The 12806-nt window shown below is 39.5% G+C and overlaps 1 protein-coding gene across 2 annotated transcripts in view; it reads right to left on the reverse strand.

Moving 5' to 3' along the window:
• The window catches only part of PTPRZ1 (protein tyrosine phosphatase receptor type Z1), a 133131-nt gene that overhangs the window by 61100 nt on the left and 59225 nt on the right, over window positions 1-12806 (reverse strand). The gene's annotated exons all lie outside the window — the stretch shown is intronic.

The raw sequence follows: 12806 nt of genomic DNA on the forward strand, positions 1-12806 counted from the left end.
AGTAATTCAAAACACAGTCTGCAATCTGCAGTCAGAATACCTTCTCTTCTTTGGTCTCATCTGCTGCAACACTCTGCACAAGTACTGTTGAATTCTACCTTAAAGAATTAGGTCACTTTTGATGATTTTAGATATCATACAGAAATGATTATGAATCTCCAGGGAAAGCAGAACACAACAAAAATGCCTCAAGCACAACATACAGAAATAATAAATGAAATGAGAGAGAAATAAGCTTTTAGATGAAAGAAACTGTCATTCAAAAAGAATTTGAAGTTACTGCAAAACCCTAATTTCTAAACAACTCTTTCATCACCCAAATGTCATCAACATTCCTTCTGCCTGATGAACTCAATCAGCCCAGAAGATTTTTAATAAATAAAAGTATGATCTTTAAAGTAATCCTTACAGAGACAGATAAGTGATTTTACTCAGCAAAAGGAGAAAGTTTGTGATGCTCTGATAACTGTCAGGAGGTCCTGTGCCACAGCAGGGCACTTTCTCCAGGGCACTGGATTACACAGACACAGGCACAACATACTTGAACTCCGTAAGAATTGAGCAGGTACTCTGCAGACCAGTGTGAGAAGTTAGCAGCTGCCCTGAGAATCTTTGGATTGTATATTACAGTAATATAAATTACACAGCATTTTGGTGGTGTATGCATTTGCACACATACAAATATTTTCTATTGACAGGGGATTTTGATGGCATTTAAATTAAACTAAATAAACTAATAAACTAATTAAAACCAAGTTTTGACTGTGGAGATATAAGAAAATATAGCTGCTTCAGTTAGCTTTCGCTTCCTATTAGTCACAAGTGAATATTAATGAATCCATTGCACACATTCAAATTCTATCATAGATGCTGAAATGAACCATGGCTCATTTACAGGCTGCTTTTTCACATCATGTCTGTCAGCGGAAGATTGGCTGTATTGCACCCCAGGCAAGGACAGCCCTCATACTGCACTCAGAAAACTCAGTGAGGGGAGAGGAGATGCAGGCAGACCTGTAACCATGACAATGGCAGTAATACAAGATGCTCATCTGGATAGTGAGCTACCTAGAAACATACCTGAGCTAAATAATTCAGCAAGGATCAAGTCAGGCCAGTTACCAATATCACCTTGCCACATCAGAAGTACTGCAGGTCAGATGGCGTGCTATTTACTTCTTTCAGTCAGGAACAGAAGAAACTGCTAGGCACAGTGGCCAAGCAAATAAAAAAGTTTCAGTCACAGTGTACTGAAACTGAATTTCCTGCAGGTGGGGATTAGAATCCTGATTAAGTGAGCAGCCTTTCCTTTGGGAAGGGCACACTGGTGGGCTTCCGGCTCATCCTCAAGTAATGTTTCTCCTGGGCATTAGCTGTGAGCTATAGTTTATAACCTGGACAAGCATTGCAATAACTTGATTTCTAATGTGATTTTTATGTGAACAGAGTATTATTTCACTTCTTATCTTTAAAGCTTCCCTTGAAAAATTCTGAGTTCAAGTCAACTTAAACTTGATGAATACGCTCAGGTAATCTATAAGAGAATTTTTAAGCAAATATTGAAGGCCTTTAAAACCAAAAAAGCCATTTTTACTTCAATATAAATTGAAATAATGAACTTTCAAAACAGCAAGTAAGGTTAGACAGGGAGAAATAACAATTCTCAGCTTTCCCTGTGCATCCTTGCAGACAGGCAGTTGTTTCTAGATCTACCTTCAGCCAACTCTGTGGCATTCCAAGCTGCTAGGTCAGGCCTGGCTGGCCACCCACTGCTGTCCCTCAGAATTAGGCTGCACTCTCCACTCTCATCTCTGTCTTTGTTCCTCTGTTCCCAAGGCTTCCAGAGGCTGTTGCTGTTTCAGGGCAATGCGTAGAGAGCTCCTTTCCTTCCACTGTCATACCTGCTCTCCTGGCTCACATGCAATCTCTTCTTCAGGATGTTATCACGACTCTCTACTCAGTATGCTTTTTCCTTATTCTGCTCCTTCCTCCATTAACATCAGGATTGATGGAAAATCCATCCTCCTCCCACCACCTGGGTACATTCTTCCAGATTTCTTCTGATGAACGTAAATATTTTTGACTTGCATCTTCCCTTTAAATTCCCTACTATCCTCTATCAAGTTCAACTCAAACAAATACATCAAATTTACAGAAACTATCATTTCCTTCCAAGTTTCCTAGTTAGAATCATAGAATCATAGAATCAGAGAATCACCAAGGTTGGAAAAGACCTGAAAGATCACCCAGTCCAACCGTTCACCTATTCCCAATAGCTCCTACTAAACCATGTCCCTCAACACAACATCCAGTCTTTCCTTGAACACCCCTAGGGTCGGTGACTCCACCACCTCCCTGGGCAGTCCGTTCCAGTGCCTGACCACCCTTTCTGAAAAGTAATACTTCCTGATGTCCAGCCTGAATCTCCCCTGCCGTAGCTTGAAGCCATTCCCCCTGGTCCTATCACTAATGACACGAGAGAAGAGGCCGACCCCCAGCTCACTACAACCTCCCTTCAGGAAGTTATAGAGAGCAATGAGGTCTGTCTCCCCTGAGCCTCCTCTTCTCCAGGCTGAACGTTCCCAGCTCCTTCAGCCTCTCCTCATAAGCCCTGTGCTCCAGACCCCTCACCAGCTTTGTTGCCCTCCTTTGAACACGTTCCAGGGCCTCAATATCTTTCTTGCAGTGAGGGGCCCAAAACTGGACACAGTACTCGAGGTGCGGCCTCACCAGTGCTGAATACAGGGGAACAATCACCTCTCTGCTCCTGCTTGCAACACTGTTTCTGATGCAAGCCAGGATGCCATTGGCCTTCTTGGCCACCTGGGCACACTGTCGGCTCATGTTCAGCCGAGCATCAATCAATACCCTCAGGTCCATTTCCTCTACGCAGTCCTCCAGCCACACCGCCCCAAGCCTGTAGCGTCGCCTGGGGTTGTTGTGGCCGAAGTGCAGGACCCAGCATTTGGCCTTGTTGAAACTCATCCCATTGGCTTCAGCCCAGCTCTCCAGCCTGTCCAGATCCCTCTGTAGGGCCTCGCTACCCCCAGGCAGATCCACACTTCCAGCCAATTTGGTGTCATCTGCAAACTTACTGAGGGTGCACTCGATGCCCTCATCGAGGTCATCAATAAAGATATTGAAGAGGACAGGCCCCAGCACCGACGCCTGGGGAACACCATTCACGACTGGTCGCCAGCTGGATTTGACTCCATTTACCACCACTCTCTGTGCCCGGCCCTCCAACCAGCTCCTTACCCAGCCAAGAGTGTACCCATCCAAGCCTCTGGCTGCTAGTTTCATGTTTCAAATTCCTGCTTTGCGACGTAGAACATAAATCCTTTCTCTTGGTAGCTGTTATCCGAGCATGAGCAAATAATATAACAAATCCCCAGCATGAAGCTAATTATAACATTAGTAATCTACATCCCAGAAGATAGTGCTGTGTCAACACTGTATCCCACCACCGCGTCCTGAGCCAGGGCACCTGGAGTTAGGATGGTAGGATGCCAGCTGTAGGCACCATGGTAATGTTGTGATTCAAGCTAAGAAGCTTCTTCATTCATTCTAGATGTGAGGCTTGTTATAAATATTGAGAGGAAGAAATGAGGGAAGCTGAAGGCCTGACGAGGTGAAGAACATTATTTCCTACCTCTCAGCTAGGCCTCAAACCTGTAATGTGAGCTTGCTACAAAGGTTTGATAATGTTCAGGCTTTTAATGTGTGGAAACAATTAAGTCAAGTGATTGTGATACAGAGATTCTCCTTTCATTGTTTATCCCTTACTGAAATCTTAGAACATCTCTGAATTTTTATGAATCCTCTATAAATTTTAGAATGATGACTTTTGTGTAATTGTAGGACACCACACACTTGCCTGTGCACACGGTAAGGAACTGATTTTTCTATCTTATGTATAGAAAAAATGCAAATACTTTTTCTGCCGCACTCTGGTTGACAAAAAAATTAAGCAAGTCTGTCCTTGTTGTATGACTGCTAGCTGAAATCATCCAAGGATAAATGAAAAGTGTTTTTGGCTGCAGACGACAATAGTCTTCCAGCTAAGACAAATGAACTGAATGCCCAAAATCAATGCTCCTGCTGGAAAATCTGAATAGGTATTTGATGACTTTTAATCCTTTTTCTTCTTTTTGGTCCAGCAGGTGTTGCTTTTTTTTTGTTTTTTTTAAATTGCTTATAGTTGCAGAAATACAGGTGACCTCAGTACTGAGAAATGCAGGCAATATGGAAGATATTTCATAGGAAAAAAAGAACCTTTGTATCAAGGAATGAGACGTGTACATTTTGTCAGTCGTGCAAAACTACATTTACTCAGTAGTTGCTGAGATGCTGCAGCATTGATCAAAAGCTATGCAATTAAATGTAAAGGAAATCAATAACAGGCTCCATATTGGAGAAGGAACATGGGGAATTTCAGAAAGAATGGGAGTTCACTTGTGATGATTCAGATTATGTTTGAATAGCACAATATGTGTCTATGCATATATCATGTTCTGCAGACCAATACAAATGGATTTATACAGCGAAACAGTTGGGGCTGAAGACCAGATGTCCACACCGTACATTTTTCAGAAGGCTTTTAATTCAGCCTATCTCTGGTTCCATGGTAAATGCCCACTGGCAGATGAAATGTATTTGGTATATCGTTTCAGTGCTTCTCCTGTTTAGTAGCAGTTGGGATGAATCCACGTCATGCATTCTGAGACAACTCTGCCTTGGGAAGCAAAGCTGGGAAAGTAGGGAGCAGCCATAAGATTTCCTCCAGAAGTCCAGTCCCAATCTAATCCAAAATGCTGATGTAAATGCATCCAATGCAGGAAGCAGGTGGTGAAACTGCTGTGGTTTACATGACTTGCAGAAAGCCAAAGTAAAATCATAAGAACCAAATGTTTTTAAACAAGAGCAGATTGTTTTACTGTAGGTGTTATCACAGAAACCACAAATCAAAGCAGTGCCAGCCATCTTGAAAATACTGTTGAAACTCAGCTTTGAAAATGATTTTCCCCAAACTGTTCTTTGCTCGGAAGGAAACCTGAGGAGAATAAAAATGTGCATGATGTAATGTGAAGAATGCACAGAGGAAGCGATGTTTGTCAAAGCTGTCAGCTCTGAAGAAGTAACTGACAATTCACTATGAATGAAAATGAGCCTGAGCAGATGACAGTTTAATGGAAGACTATGTATACCATAACCTTCACTATTCTTGCCCAAGGCAGAATGGCCAAAGAAAATTTGCCTACTCTGTTTCGATAAAATGTTATACTCAGCACTGCTCCTCATCCTTAGCCTCATGAGCCCACCCTTACAACAAGCATGCACTTATCATTTCGTGCTGCTCTTCTACCTCCTGCAGCCTTTGGAAGATCTGTCCCACAGAGTGTTACTGCACTTCTGTCTTTTGCAACAATAGTTGAAAGAAAAGCGTCTGTCAAACAGTTCTTCACAAGTTAGCAGCCTATGCAAGCAGAAAGAGCAAGTTGTGAAACTGAGTAGGCTGTGATCCTCCCAGCAGCTTGCCAGGAGAGCGGTTTCTCAGCATGTTGAGATGCTACTATATGCCTATCTGTTGGGCTGTAAGTCTTCATGATGAGTACTGCTGTTTACTAGGGGGTATCAGTGCTTCCTGTATGCAATATACGATTTTGCAGAATGCTCTTCTTAAATCAATGGCAAATATATCTTCATAGAGAAAGAACTTAAACCTAGTACTGTTAGAAATATGGATACAACTTAAGACAGCAGGTGTAGTACAAGACTAAACTTTTACCAGTTGCAGGGTATAAACACTGACTTTGGAACTGGCAGTGCAGCCTGAGTAAAATAACAGGTAGACCAGAAAAAAATCATAGTGTGATTAAAGTTTTTCACTGCTTTTATTCCATTTATTTTTTCAAGACTTAAACTGTTGTGAACCTTTGTGGTTATGTTACAGATGAAAGGAAGTAGAAAAGAGAGAGAGATTTTTACCGCTGCTTAATTTGCTCCTCTCTGTTTTTCATCCTTCGCTCTTGGATGATATCATTACTTCCATTACTTTTTAAAATATATACTGGACAATTATGGAAAGTGAAGAATATATGTTCTGCGTAGACAGAATAGATCTGTTTTACCAAAGATGTCACTGACAAATCACTCTGAAACTTTAAGTGACTCCAAAGTGCTTTTGGTGTTTGATTGTTTTTTGTGTTTCTATTTTGATTTTATAAAGCAATTTTTTTTATTGTAAGATACGAGAAATATGAAGCAAGGCCATTAAATATGTGGGTACTTATGTTAGGACAAGGTTTAAATTTAGTTGAAGCTCTGAAGACTAAAGGTAGAAGTATTCCTTCTGCTCTTTGTTTCTGCTTCACTGTTTAGTTAGAACATCCAAACTGGATCAGTAGAAGAGATGGGAATCCACGAATGATTAATACACTTAGCTTTGCACCAACGGTTGCACAATGCAGCTTCTAGTCTCTAAAGATAGAAAAGTGACTTCAATGCAGATTCTGGATAAGTGAGTGAGGAGCTGCACCACTGGCCAACAGAGATAAGTGCCACTGATATTAACCTTGTGGATATTAGTATACCTCATATTACATGAAACTGCATTCTGAAGGCAGATTTTTGTCCACAAATAAATGAAATGTCTTAGTCTTACACGCCAGCAAGTAGAAAACAGTGCTTCTATTTTGTCTTGATCTTCATTGCAGGGATTTTCTTTCACCTCCAAAAAGCCCCAGTTACCTCCACAGTTTCATAAACTCCCCATAAATTCTTCAGATTGAAAAAGTCTAGACTCTAAGGGGTGAAGTTACATGTCAATGCAGAGAAGAAGTTTTGGCTTCCAATTTTGGGCTTAGTCAATTTTTATGCCTGTCTTAGAGTTTAATTGCTTGTGGGCTTTCCAAGACAGGACTGCTTGCCAGTGTCTAGGTCAAATGCTAACAAATGATGGCTATATTAAAAACAGCCCATAGAGTAACTGCGTGGTCACTCTACAAACTTCAACAATATTTACATGATCAAAATTCAACACTAAAAATGTAACTTGCTCAAATGAGCAAAAGTCAAGTATATTTATTCCATAATTTTTTTTGCATACATGCAGTTGCAGATAAATGAATGCAACACATTTCCCTACAGATATTGCACTACTTTAGGATTTGACATTTCAAATGAAGGAAAGAGATGAAACAAAAAATTGCATTTGTTTTGCAACTAGATTCATTCGAGCAAGCCAGAACATCTATTTTAACATTTCTTTACTGCATTGTCACTTTTCTAAGTATCAGCATATCTTCACTGTATTCTAAAAGATTGTGCATTGTGTGCATATGCACACAAGAAGATATCTGAGCTGTACAAACACAGAAAACATGGACTTTTCTTGAGGAGAATATCCTAAAGAATGGCCCAGCACTGACCTGTCATGCCCATTTTCTCTGTTTCCCATGTGAATTATGTCTGTTATTAATATCTAAGTTAGCAGACGAGTCACAAAAATTTAATGCAATGCTTTTTTATTCTCCAATCATCATATTTCTTTCATCTTATGTTTTATTTGAGCATAAACATTATGCATCATCCACATCTCTCACCACCAGGACAGCTCAAAACATCGCCAAAAACAACTGAGAGAAGAAAAAAATTGTATTTTTCCCCTTTCATCCTCACGGAAAAAAAAAAAAAAAAAAAAAAAAAAAAAAAATCAGATAGAATAAACCACAGTTCTTGAGATACAATAGACAACTGTAATCAGTATTATAAATGCAGTGGCTGCCTGGTGATTTGTCTTCCTGGGAGTCAATCTGATAGTGATTCATAGCCTAAGTGAATTACTGAGCAAAATGTGTAGGAGGATGAAGACCAATGGACAGCTCACTTTCAATATAGCAACTGTTTGCTGTTCCTCTTCTTTCAGTCCTTGATGTATCTGGCCATTGCAAGCTAGACAGAAACTATATAGTCAAATACTTCTTTGCCAGAGAAATATAGATTATCACTGATTTGCAGTGTACTCAATGGTATGGTTGTTTACACTCAGAATAAGATTATGGGAGAAATTCAATCAACATTTTAAGATATCTATTTTCTATTATTCTCATCCCATTGCTTCTGAATTTGCATAGAAATGCTGTTAGAGAATGATGTAGCAATAGACAATGAAAACTTGCCAAGTAATCTTGATAATTAATGTAGTGTTAAGATCCAAGCAATATTTTCAAGTAAGTATTAAGGAAGGAAATTTGTTACAGTGTCAAATGAGAAAATATCCAATAAAAAATAAATACATTCTTTCTCTTACTTTTATTTCATTTTTTGGAATATGTGGAACCCTAATTGGAAACTCACCACTTCTAAACTTCTCCAAGGAATTCAGATAGTAACAATGATTTCCTTAAGATACTTAAGGTCACGAAATTTTATACAGCACTGCTGAGTGACAGAGAAAATTCCAAGATCGCGAATAACCATAGCTGAAAACAGAACTGGAATGCATGGAGCTGGCTCACTTTTAGGGTAAGAAATAGGCAATGTCTTTTGGCCAGCACTGAGGATAACAGCCTGTGACTGAATTTCAGAACCCTACAGCCGCATTTCTTTTCATATTGGGTGTAGTAGAATTAGCTGACAATTGTGTGTCATGGCAATATCAAAGATCTGTTTAGTCCCTCCGAAAGAAAGAACTCCTCACCCATTCCTAAGCAGTCGCGCAGTGTTGGCGAGGAAGGATGTGTGAAACAGACAGTCACACACTTCACCCTCTACCACTTCCACGATTTTTAAGATAACAGCAACAACTTTCCAACACCATACAGCCTTACCACAGTTCAGCTGTTCTTCCTGGAAGTGGAAGGGAGGCCTGCCCTCAAACTTACATCTATTGCACAGAGGACGTGTACTATATTGCCTTTGTATCAGGAGCATACCAGGAGCATACATGGAGCCTATGGTAGTGTCTCCCTCTGCCTCATATCGTTCAAGTACTAAAGTATTTGAAATGCAACGATTGAGAATGACAAAATTATTTTAAATCAAAGCTTGACCCAACTTTAAACAGACCATAAAGATGCATCTTAAATGACCAGCAAAGAAAGAGGAAGTAATAATCTACTTCAAGTGTAGCATTCAGCATCTGTCTGATAAGTGATAGTTGATGAAGTCCCAGGAGATGACTACAATGAAACCCATCTTCAGAAGCAAAAACCCTCATTTATACCAGAGTGTGGATCACCATCTAAATCTAATGAGTGGCACTATGACAGTCTTTGCATTTCCTTGCTCATTATATCAAGGTAGTCTCTGCTGCATTTTAGAAATGATCTTGGGTGGCAGAACCAAATTATAGCAAGGAAATTTAAAATGGTATCATTTCCTTCTCAGCGTTTCAACACTTCAACAGATCTAACAGTGTTGGATTTCACTGAGAATATCAAAACTGTTTTCTCTCTTGTGGCATGATCTCCCTCCTTCCCCCCTCCACTGCCTTTTGCTTTCCTTCTTCACTTCTTTTCTCTCCCTCATCCCATTTTTCGCTACACCCAAATGTACATTACTTTGTCGCTATCACCAAGGAAAATAACTCCTGTTATTACCAGCCAATCTACAAGAATAATAGGTTTAATAAGCTCTGATCCAAAGTCTGCTCCTTTATGTATATTAAAAAAATTATGGGTGGGTTCTCTGGCCTTTGGATCAGATCTGCTGTGCATACATATAAAGATCACTGCTAAATAAGACTTGTGCAACCTTGGATGCAAGACATCCACAAGCTGCTGTGAAAAAGGTTGGCATTTATCCTTGAATAGCAAAAAGGCATTTATCTCAGCTTAAAAGAATAATGTGAAGATCTTGGAAAACAAGGACTAGACAGAAATAAACCAAAGCAAGACAAATGTAAGGTAAAAGAATACTGGATTACATCACTGCTCAGTCAGTCCCAGCAGGTGCCAGTACATAAACTACATTAATGTCGAAAAGAGCATCACCTTTTTTTGCTCTCCAGGTTCTCATTTATAGAGCTTTATTTTTTTATAAAATGAAGCTCCTACCAATCTCCAGAAGAACATAATGGCACAGTAAAGTTAGATTTCTTTCTAGCACCTTTTAGTAACGTAGTGTAATTTGGTATTACACTTCTATGGGAATTTCGATATATATCATGCTTGCTTAATGTTAAGGGTGAAAGGAGGTAGTGGGCAGGAATTTGTTTTATAGATGGAGATATAGCTGTATGTGTGCTCACCTTCACAGTTTTTATCACATAGTATTTTTGACTTTAGAAAGCCCATTCTAATTGATAAGCATTGACTGTGAATGCAATAGCAAAAGCTTTAATTCCCTTTTCTCTTTTCCCCACCCCCCCAGATAAAAGAAAATCCCTAAAAGAAAATGAACACTAACTTTTTAAAGCAGCCACTATGTACTCTGGAACGTACTGCAACAAGCTGCTGCCGTAGCTAGGCAACCAGGATGATAAAAAAAAAAAAAAGTCACATGTTTGTAAATAATAGCAGTGCATTATTTTGAGAAGGATGCGAAAATACACACAAAATTTAAATCTGCATGCTGGAGGATAGGAGTCTCATGCACGCAGACACACCATTCTGTGTGTGTCCATTTTAAGCAATGTTATGCTTTTTTCCCTAAGCCACTGAGACAGAGACAGACTGCTTAAATGCAATGAGTCACACAGCAAGGCAGCATGAAATGCCTGTGTTGGTAAAGATGCCCTGAGTTTGGCTTTCGTGTGTGTTTTCAGAAACAATTATTTTGTCTGGGGAGGCAACCTGAATATTTTTTAAAGTACAAAATACGTGCAAGTGGCAAGAAGATAAAAACCAGCCCACTCCTAACATTCCACAAACCTTCCTGCACTAACGGTATTGGTTTGGAATAAGTGTAATTTCATTGCTATCATCATGTTTCCATTTTTTCCCACAGATGCTACAGCAGATTCTTTCAGATCTACAATAGCAAAGTCAGTGGATGGATGATTCTTTCTCTGGTAACCTACCATGCTAAATTTAAATGACACTAGCACATGATTATTCTTCTTGAGTGTTACCGCATCCTCAGAAACAGTCCTTAATAACTCCTCCAGTGAGTGAGGCTCTTTCCAGCCCTGATGGGATAGCATCATTATGTAAATTACACAGTAGGTATTTCTTCCAAGAACTTCTTTCACAAATGTGATATGCAAACATATTTCTTCTTATGCAGACATAAAAAAAGAGATCTAACCAGGCTTTAAAAATCTTTCAGTATTCAGAACTTTAAGAGCTACTTCAATAGCGAGTAGTTACTCTCAATAGTGAAATGGTAAAAGCTATTTAGCAGAAAGTGTAACTCATTTCAGACGGGAAACTCACTGGCCATTAATAACATTTATTCTCACAGGTTTTCCATTCTATCCTACCCTGGAAACTACATTTGTAATAGGGAAGGAAGCAGCACTAACTGTTACAGAGGCACACGCTTAAGTTCTTGTACCTCTGTGAGTCTTGTAGAGATAAAACTTCTGAAAAGAAGAGTTAATTCACTGCACAGCTTGTATTGTGGAACAGATAGAAACTGAAGCTTAACCTACTGCCTCAGAGCCAAAAGTTCACAATGAAGATTTCAGTTTTCATATCAACATTCCTTTAAATTCACCAAGCTCTTTAATGGCTTAGCACTTCATTTTTTTTTTTTTCCTATGGCTAGTAATACACAGAATAATCAACTTTCATGAAGATTTGTGCCATCATTTTTCTTTCTCTTTTCTCCATGAGGAAAGAACTATTTTCCTTTCATTTCTGCACATAATAAAATAGAAGAGGATCAGAAGAGCTTGTTACTTTTTTTCTTCACATTGTTACACAAAGATCAAATGTAGGGTCCTTTTTATCACCTGCCAGCATAGTCTTCACTACTTTCCATTAAGTGAATCTTTAAAGGAGAAAGAGATCTTGAATACTGTACAATGACTGGCCAAATCAAAGGCAGGCTTCTTGGTTTATTTATCTCTTTTAAGTCTACTATGGTAGGAGCAAGAGAAACACATGGTATTCCCAACACATTAACTTCACCTATCAGACCTCTCCCAGCACAGGAGAAACAACTGTCATAAACACTACAATTTTAACTACTGACTAAGAGAAAAAATTTTCTGACATGTATCTTTTCTATTCAGACTGTCAACAACTGGCCAGCCATAACTAAAATAATGGCACACAGTTCTTGCACTAAATTATCAGCTATCAAAGCAGATCTGTAAGCTGTTGGGACAAAACCTCCGTGGTACAGACTTACTGTGCATCTAACTAAAATGTAGATAATCAGGCTTCAGAGACTATTTCACATAGAGTTCATAGGTTCCCAGATTTTCATCAAAAGTCCCCTATACCTGATCTCTACCACTGTGCCCTGTGCCCTGAGGTACTGCCAGATTGAGTAACCATCATCAAAGGCCATTCTGGATTCACGAACAGCTCATCTCTTGCCACAGTCTCCCAAGGCACCTACCCAGTTGGCATGACCCTCTGACTATGCAATGAACAGCACTGAGTTGGAAGCAAAGCCCTGAAATCACACCTGCCTCCATTCAGAAACACGGATTTTCAATTCTGATACAACAACCCAACAGCCAGATCCTGACAGCAGGTTTTAGAAAAAATCAGATGTCCTCCTTCCTCTGAACACCACTTTCACAAATGGGACATGTTAGAAATTGTGCATTTGTGGAGTCAACGCAGTCAATTCACTGCATGATATCTACCACATTTCACATTTAAGATCAGATTATTCCACGCATCTCT

This window comes from Centrocercus urophasianus, unplaced genomic scaffold, assembly GCF_019232065.1.
Source record: "Centrocercus urophasianus isolate 14NV4802_14NV808 unplaced genomic scaffold, USGS_Curo_1.0 seq_15, whole genome shotgun sequence".
Lineage (NCBI taxonomy): Eukaryota > Metazoa > Chordata > Aves > Galliformes > Phasianidae > Centrocercus > Centrocercus urophasianus.